Raw genomic sequence first — 15,067 nt, forward strand, 5'->3', positions numbered from 1 at the left:
ACGTGTGACTCGCTTTCTCGCTCTTACCTATTGTGTTTTCGACATTCCTTCTCGCTCGATGTTATTTACATTTTTAAGTTACTTCATCAGTTATGTTTTCGTTATCGCTAACCAAAACATATGCAACAACAACAACACGGGTAACTGGCCTATCGGTTACCCGTATCGGTTACCTTCTGTCAAATCGCTTTTTCTATGAATGAAACGCGTCCTTTATGTTCAGATAATATTTAATTATAAATTATTCATATATACAATGTTTTTTTACAATTTAAATTATTGCCTTATTACTGTAGCGAACTTTACATATGTGAATTTTATATATTTATAAACTATATAAATACATTAACGTCTATTCATAGTCGCGCCCTTTCCGAAACCTTGTTTTGAAGTTCTTATTTTTCCTGCGCTGGTAGTGTTGCTCATCAGTTTGCAGTCATATTAGTTTGGTAGGTATAGTAACATCAGACGTAGGGAAATTAGGAAGCATGTCAGGAGTATCACCAGAATCCAAAGAAGCATGGTGATTCATTTCGTCACCTCCGTTTTCTTCCATATCCGGATTCATTCCATACTAGTCATTATAAATAGCTTGTAGATGCCACATAGGTGTAACCATACCCTCAAGATATTTCCGTTCAAATCTTGTGGTGCACACGTAAACTTGTATTTGTTCTAAATTATTCACCACATTCTAAACGTAGAAAAGATGTATTAAGTGTTTGCGTAAATACCATTGTGATTACAATATGGACAAACATTCAATTCTAAACTTTTCGTTGTTACATCAATTGTTTCAGCGTGTTGTACGCGTAAATGAAAATTCATACTTGAATGTATTTTCGTCTTCTTCGAAATCTTATGGTCCAATAATTTGTTGAAGCTGGTGTAGCTGCTTGAATATCACAAAATTTACATTTTGCACCACGTTCGTTATATTTAAATTGTAAATGTTCTGGTTTCTCTACACGATGCATAAAGTTTAGATGCTTTTTCCAACAATGTGCTGAATTTAATTGAAATACATACATTGGGCATTGTCTCATGATACATTTTCCATAAATATACTGAGCCTTTTTATGTAGGCTATTTTCTTAACATCTAATTCTGGTCGTACCGGATATGACAGTTTTGCTTCAGGTTATAATCCACACTCATACTATTTTCAGATTCTGTTTCATAATTTTCATCATTTTCAACATTGGACTTTGCATCAACATCATTATCATCATCGTCATTTTTTGATAACTCTGTTTTAAGCTTCATATTTATCAAAGGTTCATCTTCCTTTGTATTAGAATTAGAAACATTGTCATCTTCGGTTAAGTTTTTATCAAGTTTAGCTTTTTTCCTAGGTTTAAATTCTTTACTATCCGTACTAGAATTAATACCATCATCAACATTTTTCGTGGTCTGTTTGAGTTTTTAAATTTGCCAATGGTTCGCCTTTATCAGTATTAGAATCAGAATGGCCTTGGCCATCTTCACCGTTTTGCAAAGTAGGCGACACATGTTGGTGTTGATGTTTGCGCATATTGCGGATATGTTGGTGGTTCACTAGTCATTAATTGTTTAGAAGTTTCAACTTGTTGCGTTTGTTGTTGTTGTTTCTGGCTGATGATGTGGTGTTAACGTTTGTTGTACAATTTATTCGGGTGATTGCACATATTGTTGGTGTGTTATAGTGCTGGAAAACCTTCCGATATTGAAAGTCCTTGATTAGTGTAATCCCCACGTAGTGAACTACTCCTGTGACCGCGTCCGCGGTAACTATTACATCTGAAGGCGCTTACGTTACAGGCAGCTGACATCGCTTATATAACAGGTTGACTCTAAAGTAAAAACCAAAACAAAATAATAGAATCAGTGTTTATGAATAACATATTTAAAATAAGCTCTTACAACAACGTGATCGGTGGCTACATCCCCGTGAAAGTAGTGTGGTGTTCCTCCTTGTATAAACCTAGATACTGGATGTGCACAACCGTGCAGTTTTCTTCTAATTTGAGCAAATGTATGTTCTTACAGCCACAGCTGGAATATTTGGGATATTTTTATCCTCACATCGTCAAAATGAAATTACCTAGAATGAAAAAGAAACTCATATCAGTAAGAATAGATTAAAAGTTTTTAATATAAGCCGAAAAGTGTTCCATAAATAGGGCTCCACACATAGCTCTTTTCCAAAGGCACAAGAGAAATTTCAGATAACTAGAATCAGGACCTGGTAAAGTAACTTCAACGGCGATTTAGTCGCCACTACTTCGTATGAGCATTTCTCTACACTCCCTTTCGGCATGCATCATCAATTTCGTCATTACTATAAAGGCCATCTTGCTCACAGCAATCCAACAATCTATTTGTCCGCAAATTCGTGGAACTAAATTCCTAATGGAAGGTTCCTCTCCAAAAACTCTGTTTACAGACAGTCTTTCGCCGTGAAAACGAGGGCAGTGAAATATTACATGTTCTGCGCTTTCCAATTCGGACGGACAGCTTGGACAGAAAGGATCCTCCTCTATCCCACGCTTATGTAGATATTCCTTCAAGCCACCGTGCCCGCTCAATATCTGTGTGAGATGGTAATTTAGTTTGCCGTGTTTTCGCTCGTACCATTCCGCTATATTCCGGACTAGCATGAAGGTTCAGCGCTCTTTTCTCGAATCTTCCCGCCGTTCTTGCCACCTAACTATTGTTCGTGACCTTGCGCTTTTCTTAGCATCTTCAGATGGTCGGCTGAATCCAATGCCATACAGATCGGCCATTTCACCTGAGAGTAGATCTACTGGGATTTTCCTGGATAAAACATGGATCGCGTCGTCGGAACAGCACATGCTATTCGTATAGCAGAAATGCGGTAGGCTGCTAGTATATCTTTTTGGTGGACCATTTTAGATCTGTGCCATACTGGTGCTGCATATAATATTATAGAGCTGGTTACGTTGGATAATCGCTGACGGGTAGCTTCGCTTCCACTAACTCTAGAAACTTTGTCCCCCACCGCCCTGAAGTGCTCCCTAAAAGTTAGTTTTGAGTCAATGATTACTCCTAGATATTTCAAGGAGGGCTTTGAATTTATTTGAAAATATCCTATGGTTAGGACCAACTCATCCACAGTCCGCTTTGAGCTCATCAGAACCACTTCTGTCTTATTGCTAGCCATCTCCAGCCCCGTGTTCGTCAACCATTCCGTTATTCTTCTCAAGTTTCTTGGCCACTGCTACTACGACAATATCATCTGCATAGCCGACAATTTCCGTGCCTCCGGGAAGGTCGATTTGTAGCACCCCGCCATACACCGCATTCCAAAGAGTTGGACCTAGAACAGATCCCTATCTAATCTATCTATCTATCAAATTATTCGGAGCAGGTACGGAACTTGTTTTGGGGCACCCAAAGTGCACTCACGCTTCTCATGGCTCCAGCGGGTTAGCGGATTCCTAGAACTTAAGCCACTTGCTGCTTCTAGATCTGACATCTGTCAGCTGGAGTCTTAGCCCGGCAAGCGCAGGGCACGAGCACAGAATGAAATCGATCGTTTCCTCCTCCAACTCGCACTTCCTACATCTGCTATCACTGACCAAGCCTAATTTAAAGGCATGAGACGCCAGAAGGCAGTGTCCAGTAAGAATACCCGTCATGAGTCTAGTCTACAGATTAATGATAATAAAAATATAAGAATCAGTGTTTATGAATAACATATTTTAATTAATCTCTTACAACAACCTGATCGGTGGCTACATCGCCATGTAGGTAGTGTGGTGTTCCACCTTGTATAAACGTAGGTACTGTATGTGCTCAACCGTGCAAATTGACATTAGCAGTAACATTATTTACATAAACATAGCTTGGTATTTGTGCAGGCCTCAATATAGCATACATTGGTCCAGTTCGGTGTGCACCAGCCACTGGTACAAACACTTTTGAATGCACAGCTTTCATATAGGATGGATGTCGAGCAGTGCTCCGGTTGTGCCAATATGTAATGGGCTGCTCCGTCTCTTGGTACGGCTGTATAGGTATAGGCGGGTGCAATGTATTACTAGGCTCAAGATCGGAAGGTACATAAATGGCTCGAAGACGCCAGAGGGGATTGGAGCCAGAGTTTTCGGACCCAGAACCAAAATATCAGTAACTATAAAAGCACATCCGAGCATTTTCGAGCGGAAGTATTCGCCATAAGTTAGTGCGCTAAGCTGAACCTTCAGCGCTGATACCCCAATGAAACAATTGCCATACTCAGTCAGGCAGTCAGGTTCCACTAAAGGCACTTGCGGCGTTCGAAATAAAGTCAGCACTTGTCCTTCAGTGCGTAGAAAAGCTGAATCAATTAGGAGCACACAACGTAGTACTGTTGGCCTGGGTCCTAGGCCACAAGGGAGTGGAGGGCAATGAGCAGGCGGACTCCACTCTCCCACAAATTATCAACCCCCCAGCAGATCCTTGCAGCGGGTCTGCGCCATACTCTCCTCTTCCGGGAAGGTATCGACCCCAATCCGGGTACTTCTCCTGACCCCAGTACTGAGAAATGGGTTTGCTGCGTTTGCCGGAAAAGAATCTTTTTAGGACGGTCATATATATAAGGGCCTGAAATATTTCAATGAACTTCCTAATCACATAAAAAGTAGTAATAACTTCAATACTTTTAAAAAAAGTTTATTGGAGCATTGTAAAACCCTTCCAATAAGATAGTTTTTTTTTCTTTTATTTTTTTACATGATATACCGATACTGGAGCGCGAAAAGGGAATGGTAATAATGGTAGCAGCAAAATACAATGCATCCGGCCCTAAGGAAAAGAAAATCGGTCGCCACCTGTAACTCCAGACAGTTCCAACAACTAATTTCGCTGGAATTCGGTATTTCCAGCTGGTATTTACTGTTGCTGATCGGAATCATTCGCATTCCGACAGCATAAATATAACAATAAAATTATATAATGTGTAACAAAAATAACGAAAATAAGGCCAAATAAAAGTTGGAGCAAGGGGGATTGGAAACACGTCCTTTTCAACCTCCCATTATATGTTGAGCTCTGCTAATCGGAATCTTCATGCATTCCGACAGCGTCTTTACTAAACAAAGTTGAGGGGTGATTGGATACACTTTATTTTCAATTTCCAACATCCAAAAACATGTTTAGCTGCATTGATCGGAGACTAATACATTCCGAAAGCTTAAAATACACATATAATTGAAAAATATAAGTTCCAAATTTTGTTGCCTTAAGCTGGGAGCACTGGAGGATTGGAAACGCGTCCTTTCCAACCTTCCTTTAATGAGTGGCTCCCAGACTCGTCCCTCTGTCACGCTAGTAAATATGCTGATCGGAATCACATGGCATTCCAACAGCATATTCAATAGAAATAAGTGATTATAACAATGAACTGTACTTAGTAGTTTAAGTTTTGGGCCTAAACAGCCGTAATAATAAATAAATTAAATTAAAAAAATAAATACTCTTGTCAGTGTTTCACGTGCAAGGGATGGTTGCATCGGACAGGTTGCTCTGGGCTAGATTCCAAAATCCAGCGTCCTCGTAACTTTTATAAATCTTTTGTGGCTCTTGTTGTTCACGGCCTCATTACATTATGAGGAAATACGGCACCTGAGAACACAGCCGTATGAAGCTAAAAAACACAAGCATGTCTTCAGTGAACTCCACAAACAGGCGTCGGACCTCTATGCCGGTGATTCCTGTACTCAAAGAACAAAACTAGCAGAGGAGGAACGCACTCTCCCTAGGGAAACGAGAGTAGTCACTCTAGCTCAACTTCGAGCTGGATACTGTAACAGGCTAAACTCTTACCTATCCAGAATCAACCCCGACATACAAAATGTATGTCCTGCTTGCAATGTGTCCCCACATGACACCAACCATGTCTTTAATTGTATTGTGGAACCAACGCCCCTAACATCCCTTTCATTATGGTCCACCCCTGTTGAAACAGAAAGTTTCTTTGGACTCCCGTTAGAGGACATTGATGACAATTTGTGATCGGTCGCACCTATTGGATGGGGCGAAGCACTGCTACTACAACAACAGCAGGCGGACAAGACGGAAAGAGAGGCAGCAACTGCATGACCCATCGATCCCGAGCCGTTCCTGCCAGTTGGCCCACAGGGGCATTTATTAGCAGAAGGGAGGGAAAAGAGAGAACACTGGCGCAATATGCCAGGCCTGAGTCAATCTAAGTTACTGTTAGGGGGTTACAACACCACTCGATATAGGGCATTAATAGGCCTCTCAAAAAGATAACCTAAGAACCCCAACGGCTATTCTTACAAGACACTGTAGACTGAACAGTCACATGCAAAAGCTGGGTATAGTATCGAACAACACATACCGATTTTGTGATGGATCAGCAGACGGTGGCCCATATCCTTCTAGATTGCGGCGCAATTTCAAGACGTAGGGCTAAGTTTATGGGCTCACCATGGCCAGAGCATTCCCACATTTAATCCCTCAAGCAAAGAACACTGCTGGGGTTCATCAAGGAAGTCGGCTAGGATGAGGTGCTGTGAAGGAGATGTGCAAGTCACTGTGCAATCCTCAATAAATGATCTATCTATCTACGTTCCGGTAACAAGCACCTTTGTGGTACTAGCCCCACCATCTCGGGAACTGACTACATTAAACCTTCTAGGGATTGAATCTTAATAATGCCGGCAATGCGAAAGTCTGCTAAAATGCACCATTCTCCATGGAATGCTCGATATTTAACTTTTCACGTTTTGAAACAGTGATGAAAAGAGCAAAATTTACAATAATTTTAACTGGCTGTGGGTAGTAAGGTGTTGATGTCCTCTCTTAACGCAATGTAATGGCAACTGCGATGCAGGGAAAATGACAAAAATCTTGCAAATCTACTGATAATAATTAATTTTTCCTCCCCTTCTATGCAGTTCTATGCATACATACATATGTATTTTTCTCTCCAAATGCTAATTAAAAAAATTAATTGGTTTTCACATGAACTTCGAACTCTGTCGTATTTGCATTCTTCAGTTGATTATCAACAAAAGCATGACAAATTATCACTAAAAAATTCATACATGTTGCTTATATATTTAATATGGTAGGCAATTTACTTACCCTTTCTGGTGCGATGATTCCTGGACAATCGGGCCTGACTAGACGCGATTTTTTTTGCCTTAAGAGAGCGTGCTTAACGCGAACCCTATCATGTTATGGCACAACTTTGGTGATAAAAAAAATCAAAGACATTTCTGCTTTTAATGCTTCTAGGATAGCAGCAGCAGCTCCCGGTGGCACCACATAAATAACAGTTGCATGCCGATCAGTTGCCTTTTTTGCTCCGGCTACCTATTCAATTTTAATTCACATTACATTATCTACTATTTGCAAATTTTAATCACTACAAATCAATATAAATTACCGAAGCAAATACTGGCAAACCAAGATGCGTAGTTCCACCCTTTTTTAGGGAAATACATCCAACCAGTTTGGTACCGTATTCCAAAGCATGTTGCTTGTAAAGTACCTTGTTTTTGTAGATTTCCTCTGATTTTGGCATATTCTGAGCTGAATCGCAACCCGGCGGAGATGCTATCTATTAGAATAATATAACATTTTTTTTATTATTTAAAAATGCACATACGTATGAATGAAAATCAGAAAGTAAATAATGTTGTTGTTGTTGTAGCGATAAGGACACTCCCCGTTATCGACTTTGGTGGTCCTTTGCCGGATGCAGATCGGGTACGTTCCGGGAACCATTAAGGTACTAGCCCGACCATATCGGGAGCGATTTAGTTGACATAAAACCTTGTAGGCCATCCCGTCGATTCTATACAACTTAATATGGTAACGATTTAAAAGACGGTGCACAACCCAATTTTTATCAAAAATTATCAAACGTGGAATCAAAAGGCGCGCCTCGAGCTCCGTTTTTATTATTATTTGATATTTTTAAATTAGGTGGTGTACCGTCTTGTAAAACTTTACCCTTAATATTATTTTGGGCGAAGGCCGCCAACGCAAAAAGATGGTCTCTGCAGCAATATTCTTAATTTCAGTCACATGTCACAACTCAAATTAACTTAATGTTATTTTGGGCGAAGGTCGCCAACGCAAAAAGGTGTTCTCTGCAACAAAATTTTTAATTTCCGTCACATGTCACAACTAAAAGCACAAGATATTTTTCGTTGTAAACAATTTATATTTTTTTTGCGTTTCAATGTTTTCCGGAATAATTAATGAACTGTCATTTCGATGACAGGATGAAACGTCGATGTGTTAGTGGAGAGCGAAAAAAGCTTTGAATGTGTGGGTGAACTGGTTACCTCCGTCTTGCAGGGGATTTCGCTCCCAAATTATAATGGTCGAACCACTCACTCGCCGGGTTGCATTCGCCCGTGCGAGCGTGTCCGGTCAACTAGTACATACATCAGCTGATGTATGGTTGATGTGGTGAGTTGCTCTTAGGGTGTCGTTACATCACCCTCCTTTGGGAAGAAGAAGTCGGCAGAGTGATCAATTCTGCTGGCTTCTTCTTGTCTGACATTATTTGATGTGAAATATGTTAATTTAATGAATTCAAGCATACATCAGCTTATCTTACAATTTATGAAAACTTTATGAGCTTATTTAATTTGTACAATAGTTTCAATTAATGATAATCAGATTTGTTTATACATGTTATTGAAGTCATTTAAAGTTTTAGTTAATGATAATTAAATTTATTTGTAAAATGTTATTGAAATTTTTTGCATTGCAATTCACAAATAGTAGTTGTAAGATATATGTATAAAATTTTGATATAAGTATTCAGTTTTTAATGAATTTCGTTTACTAAAACTATTAGTCAGAGTATTTTATTGTAAATTTTAAGTATTATAAACTATAATAAAGCTTTTTTTTCGTTTGGTTACATTTTTATTTATCTTAATTGTATAGTTTAACATATTTTGTACTATGTTTTTAAAACTAGAGAGTTTTTGTTATGCCAATTGGCATATTTGATATATAAGTATATAGCAATAAGAATTTTCGGTTTTTTTTGTATTTAAATTTAGATTTGTATGATTTTTGTTCTGCCTTCTTGGCTGTTTGTAAAGGAAAAAAAATTTTTTTTTTTTGTGTTATGAACAATTTTTATGAAATAGGTTTTTTTTCTTTGAATATACAAAATTTTGTGTTATTTCCTTTTTTTTTTGTTTTAACAGTTTTTAAGCCTTCGTGGCTGCTTAAATGCTATTAAAAAAATTTAGATTTATTTTGCAATCAAATTTACGGTTTATTCAAAGTATTAAAGTAATGTGAATTTATTTTACTTAGGCGATTTTTATGTACAACTTTTTCTTTGTTTTTAACTTCATCGAAAATAGTTACGTTAGGTTCGTTAATTTCGGTTATAATAAACGGACCTTGATAAATATTTTGCGTTCGTGTTTATGATGTGGTTCTTTCTGTAAAAGTATTTTATCTCCGATTTTGACAACTAAAGGTCGTGCCGTTTTATAGTACAGATTTTTACTTTGTAACTTATTTTTATTAATTAGGTTTTGTGCCATTTTGTGCGTTTTCTGCATCCTAAACTTAACTTCTTTGGCATAGTTTTCGACATTATAAATTGGGTCAATTGTTTCTTTTGTCAATTCATTAGGCAAAGTTGCCTTTTTCCCAAAGACCAACTCGAAAGGCGAAAATTGATTGTCGAAAACTGTGCTACTCGTAGTATTGTGTAGGAAAGTAAAGTATTTTAAATAAACATCCCAATCAGAAAAAGTATCTTTTAAATATGCACGTAAGTATTCATTAAAAACTCTATGATTACGTTCAATCGTGCCAACAGTTTCGTGATGGTATGCAGTTGAAAAATTATGTTGAATATTTAAAAGCTTTGTTAATTCTTCGAATAATTCATTTTTAAATTCAGTACCTAAATCAGATTTTATGGCATTCATTATGCCGTATGTTAAAATGAATCCTTCAAAATTTGCTGATGCGATTGTTTTTGCCGATTTGTCTGGTACAGCGACTGTTACCAGGTATTTAGTCATGTCGCAAATCATGGTAAGTGCGAACTTGTTACCATATTTGGACTCAGTATATCGAATGGTTTACAAGGAGTTGGTGTTAAAACAAGTTTTTCTTTTGTTTTAGGTTTAACCTTGTTTAAAAGACAATCCTTACAATGTTTGATATATTTCGATATATCGCGAGTCATATCTTTCCAATAAAATTTTGTTCGTAGTTTTGCGTAAAGTCTTCATTCCGCAATGTCCACCAGAAATGGGATCATTATGGTAAATTTTCATTAGTTTTAATTTTGTATCTTCATCTGTTACTGTCTCCACTGGATCTGTTAGTATAATTTGTAATGATTTTAAAACTTTATTTCCAATATTTTTGAAATTTGTAATAGTATAATGTTCGAAAAAAATATCGTTTTTAGGCCATTCAATCTGCTTAATTTTGTGATTGCCGGCTTCTGATTCAAGCCTCGAAAGTAATTTCTCTAAAGTAATTATTTCGTTAACAAGCTCAAAACTAAGTAACTCGAGTTTCTTATGTTTAATATGGGCAAAAATACTTAAACTTGTTTTATTATTTTTATCGTAGGTAATTGCAGATCTTATCCGTGGAACTTTTTTCGAAAAATTAAATGAAAATTTGTCGTAGACGTGTATAGTAAGTTGTTTTTCGTCGTTTTTGTCTGTTTTAATAGGTAGGTTATTGTCGTTTTGCCGTTTTGTCATTGATCTTGTCTATACTGCTAAAATTTGTTTGTTCGACTCTTTAATCTCATCCATAGTGATGCGCGATAGTGCATCAGCACCAGTGTTTGATTTACCCTTAATATATACAACAGTGAAATTATATTCAGCTAGTTCTAGTCTTATTCTTGAAAGTTTTGAAGATGGGTCTTTCATATTGAATAAGTATACTAGAGGTCTATGATCTGACTTTACAATAAAATGGGTGCCATAAACGTATAGTCGAAATTGCTTGATTGCAAAGTAAATAGCTAAAAGCTCTAATTCTATTATTGGTTTTTTCTGCTCTGCTTTATTAAATGATTTAGAAGCGAAACAAATTGGTAAATCACTACCTTGCTGTTCTTGACTTAAAATAGCGCCACATCCAGTTGTGGAAGCATCAACGGTAATAATGAATTGTTTAGTAAAATCTGGATATTGAAGTAATTTTGGTGAAAGTAACGCTGCTTTCAAAGATAAAAATGTATTTTCGCACTCTACATCGCATACAAATTCAACTCTTTTCCTGCTTAATCAACTTAGAGGCGCTGCCAGAGACGCAAAATTAGGTATAAACCGTCTGTAATAGTTTGCAAACGCGACGAATCGTCGTACCGCGTCTTTATCAGTCGGTTTTGTATACTTTTTACCTGCGTTTTTTTGGAGCCGTCTGGCAACAAACCTTTGGCTGAACATTTATGACCTAAAAATGTAACTTCTGGTCATAAAAAGTTGCTTTTATTTGGGTTAAGTTTGAGATTGAAAGACCTACAAGTATTGAAAACTTTTGAAAGATTTTTAATATGGTGTGCTTCACTACAACGTATGACGATAATATCGTCGATGTATAAAAATACGACGTTGGTTGGTATACCCGAAAAAGCTATTGTCATCATTCGTGAGAATGAATTAGGTGCTATATTTAAACCGAATGGAAGCACTTTCCATCTAAATGCACCTCGGTCAGTGCTGAAAGAAGTAATGTCACGTGAGTCAGGATGCAAGGGGATTTGATGAAATCCAGAAAAAATATCTAATGTGGAAAAATATTTTGCTCTACCGAGATTATCTAAAATATCGTCAACTCTAGCTAGTGGAAATTTATCAGCAATGAGTTTTTTGTTTACTGCGCGAAAATTTACGCACATACGATAAGCTTTTTGACCATTAGTATCTTTCTTTGGGACTACAATCAAAGGACTATTGTAATTCGAATAACTGGGTTCAATCAAGTCGTTGTCTAACAATTTTTTTACTTGGCGATTTATTTCTTCGCGTTGAGAGTATGGCAATCTATAGTTTTTAACATATAGCGGCTCGTTGTCTGTCAATCTTAATTTTTGCTCGTAGAAGTTTTTTAAAGTCATTTTGTCCGCGTCAAGAGCGAAAATGTCGGCATAATCTATGCAAAGGTCAATTAATTTACTATGAGCATGTTGAGGTATTTGATTTTTTAAAATTGAAATAAGTTTTTGCATACGTTTGTCTTCTGTTTCTGTCTTGTTAACTGTATAAACATTATAATTTGAAAGTTTTTTTGTCCGAATACTGTTTCTTTTCACATACTTTATATCATCCGTGGTATTTATGACTTTAATTATTGGGTTACTGGAATTAACAATGCACCTAACTGTGAAAACGCTTTTTTCAATTACCTGCGAGTTCACGAAAAGTGGCTCGGGTGAATCTCCAAAATCAAAAAGTCTGAATATTTCACATCTGGGAGAAATGATACAACTGTCGCTTTCTGTTCCGTGCAGGATTGGTATCGCAACTTTTTCATTACCTATCCAAAAGGAAATACTATTTCTTTCATAATTAATAATGCATTTGTTAATTTTCAGAAAATCTTTACCCAGTATGCCATCGGATGGAATATTAAAGTCTTCATTTACTACATGTAAAGTATGTTTAATAGAAAAGTTTGAAAATTTTAAATTTGCTGTAATTTTACCTAAAGTAGAAACTGAATTAAAAGTGACACCGGTAATGTTAATAATGTCGTTTGTATTTAAGGAAATGTTACTGTCTATACATGATATGATGATACATGAGAAATGTCGGCTTGAGTGTCTACTAGAAAAGAACAACATTTTTGTGACTCGCTAAGTTGTAATTCTATGAAATCTGAATAATTTAGGTTTAAACAATATATGCATATTGGTGAGGGAAATTCACTTACTCGGTTAGTTCGTCCTCCACCAGTGTTCGCTCCTGAGGGTCACTCGCGTTTAAAGCGCGAACGTTTGCGTTTCTACCTCTACCGTTGGATGATCTAGAATTGTTACCTCTATTGTTACTGCTATTTGTATTTGAATTGGAATTTGGACGTATATTATTATTGTTGTTATTTTGGTATCTATTTCTGTTATCATATCGATATCTCTGATTATTGTTACCGTTATAGTTACTATTGTATGAAAATTAACTCTTATTTCTATAACCAGTATAGCCGCGGTTTGGGTAAAAGCCACGGTAACTACCACGTGAATTTCTGAATGTATTAATACCACGTGCTCGAAAAGCTAAATCCTGACGCTCTGTTACTTCGTTATTTTGTTCTACAATTAGTTTCGCTACTACGTCTTTCGGATCATTAAGTGCCGTTGAGGCTAAAATGGTTTTTACTAAATTTGATTTTGCGTTTAAACGACACACGTTAACCGTTTGTTCGACTGCCATTTCATGAGCTTTCGCTTGAGTGATCCCTTCAATAATAAGAGACCGCTCAAGTGAGTCAGCTAAATCTTCAACTTTTTTGGCAAAATCTGTGTAATTGTTATTGCTAACGTGCAACGCTGTAATTCTCCCTGCTACAACTTTCGAGTTGTCCGGTTTGATCCTACTACGTAGAGCTGTTTTAATTTCATTAACTGAATTTACTTGTCTTGGTAGTGCTTCACGGGCTTTACCCTCTAGTTTTGATTTTAAGAATGCTATAAAAGTACCAGTTAAATCTGCAGTAGCGAATTGTTCAAGTAATTCAATTTTGTCTATAAAAGAATCAAGTGCAAGAGGATCACCACTGTAGTTCTCTCTAATAGAATTAGCACATGTGTTAATGAAAATTTTCTTTTCCTCAAGTGTTGCCATGATTTGATCGTTAAGATCTGAAGCTGAATTAGAACAAGGTGAGGCCACGTTTGTACTAATTGGATCGTTAAGATCTGGGTTTACGTCAGAAGAAGGGTTAACTAAGGTTGTACTATTTGAGTTGTTAAGATCTAATTTTAAAGTAGAAGAAGTTTAAGTTAATTTTGCACTATTTGAATCGTTAAGATTTGAAGATAGATTAGAAGTTAAATTTTTACTGGAAGAATTTTCGAATCTGTTGACAAAGAAAATCTATTTTCCTGGTTTGTGACTTCTTCGGTCGAAGATGAAGCTAAACTTTCGTAACTTGAGGCTGAATTATCGGAATCGGATTCTGAATCTGAAGTTTTTTGCATTTGCATACCACTTCTAAGGTACATATGTAGTTATCAGAATTGCAAAAAATAATTTAGTTCAAATTGCTATGAAATTAATGAAGTACTTATTTGAATGTCTGAATTTACGTTTGAAGCTGAAGTGTTGAGGAACAAGTAAGGAAGGCTAAGTTCGGGTGTAACCGAACATTACATACTCAGTTGAGGGCTATGGTGACAACATAAGGGAAAATAACCATGTAGGAAAATGAACCGAGGGTAATCCTGGAATGTGTTTGTATGACATGTGTATCAAATGAAAGGTATTAAAGAGTATTTTATGAGGGAGTGGGACATAGTTCTATAGGTGGACGCCATTTAGGGATATCGCCATAAAGGTGGATCAGGGTTGACTCTAGAATTTGTTTGTACGATATGGGTATCAAATGAAAGGTGTTAATGAGTATTTTAAAAGGGAGTGATCCTTAGTTCCATAGGTGGACGCCGTTTCGATATATCGTCATAAAGGTGGACCAGGGGTGACCCTAGAATTTGTTTGCACGATATGGGTATCAAATGAAAGGGGTTAATGAACATTTTAAAAGGGAGAGGGCCTTAGTTCTATAGGTGGACGCCTTTTCGAGATATCGCCATTAAGGTTGACCAGGGGTGACCCTAGAATGCGTTTGTACAATATGGGTATCAAACGAAAGGTGTTAATGAGTATTTTAAAAGGGCGTGAGGCTTAGTTCTATAGGTGGACGCCTTTTCGAGATATCGCCATAAAGGTGGACCAGGGGTGACTCTAGAATGTGTTTGTACGATATCGGTATCAAATTAAAGGTATTAATGAGGGTTTTAAAAGGGAGTGGTGGTAGTTGTATGGGTGGTCGCCTTTTCGAGATATCGACATAAAGGTGGACCAGAGGTGACCCT

General features: G+C 37.0%; 1 long non-coding RNA gene across 2 annotated transcripts; it reads right to left on the reverse strand.

Moving 5' to 3' along the window:
- Positions 1-212: 212 nt before the first annotated feature.
- Positions 213-14,441, reverse strand: LOC137239282 (uncharacterized). 2 transcript variants are annotated; one of them, XR_010949319.1, is made up of 5 exons: positions 7,969-14,438; positions 7,400-7,573; positions 7,096-7,326; positions 1,903-2,083; positions 213-1,832 (listed from the first exon to the last, which is right to left on the reverse strand). It is a non-coding gene; the product is annotated as an uncharacterized lncRNA (long non-coding RNA). The 2 variants fall into 2 exon arrangements; XR_010949318.1 differs by having other exon boundaries at positions 7,400-14,441.
- Between the last annotated feature and the right edge of the window lie 626 nt (positions 14,442-15,067).

The sequence above is a fragment of the Eurosta solidaginis genome, chromosome 2, assembly GCF_040869045.1.
Source record: "Eurosta solidaginis isolate ZX-2024a chromosome 2, ASM4086904v1, whole genome shotgun sequence".
In the NCBI taxonomy this organism is placed as follows: domain Eukaryota; kingdom Metazoa; phylum Arthropoda; class Insecta; order Diptera; family Tephritidae; genus Eurosta; species Eurosta solidaginis.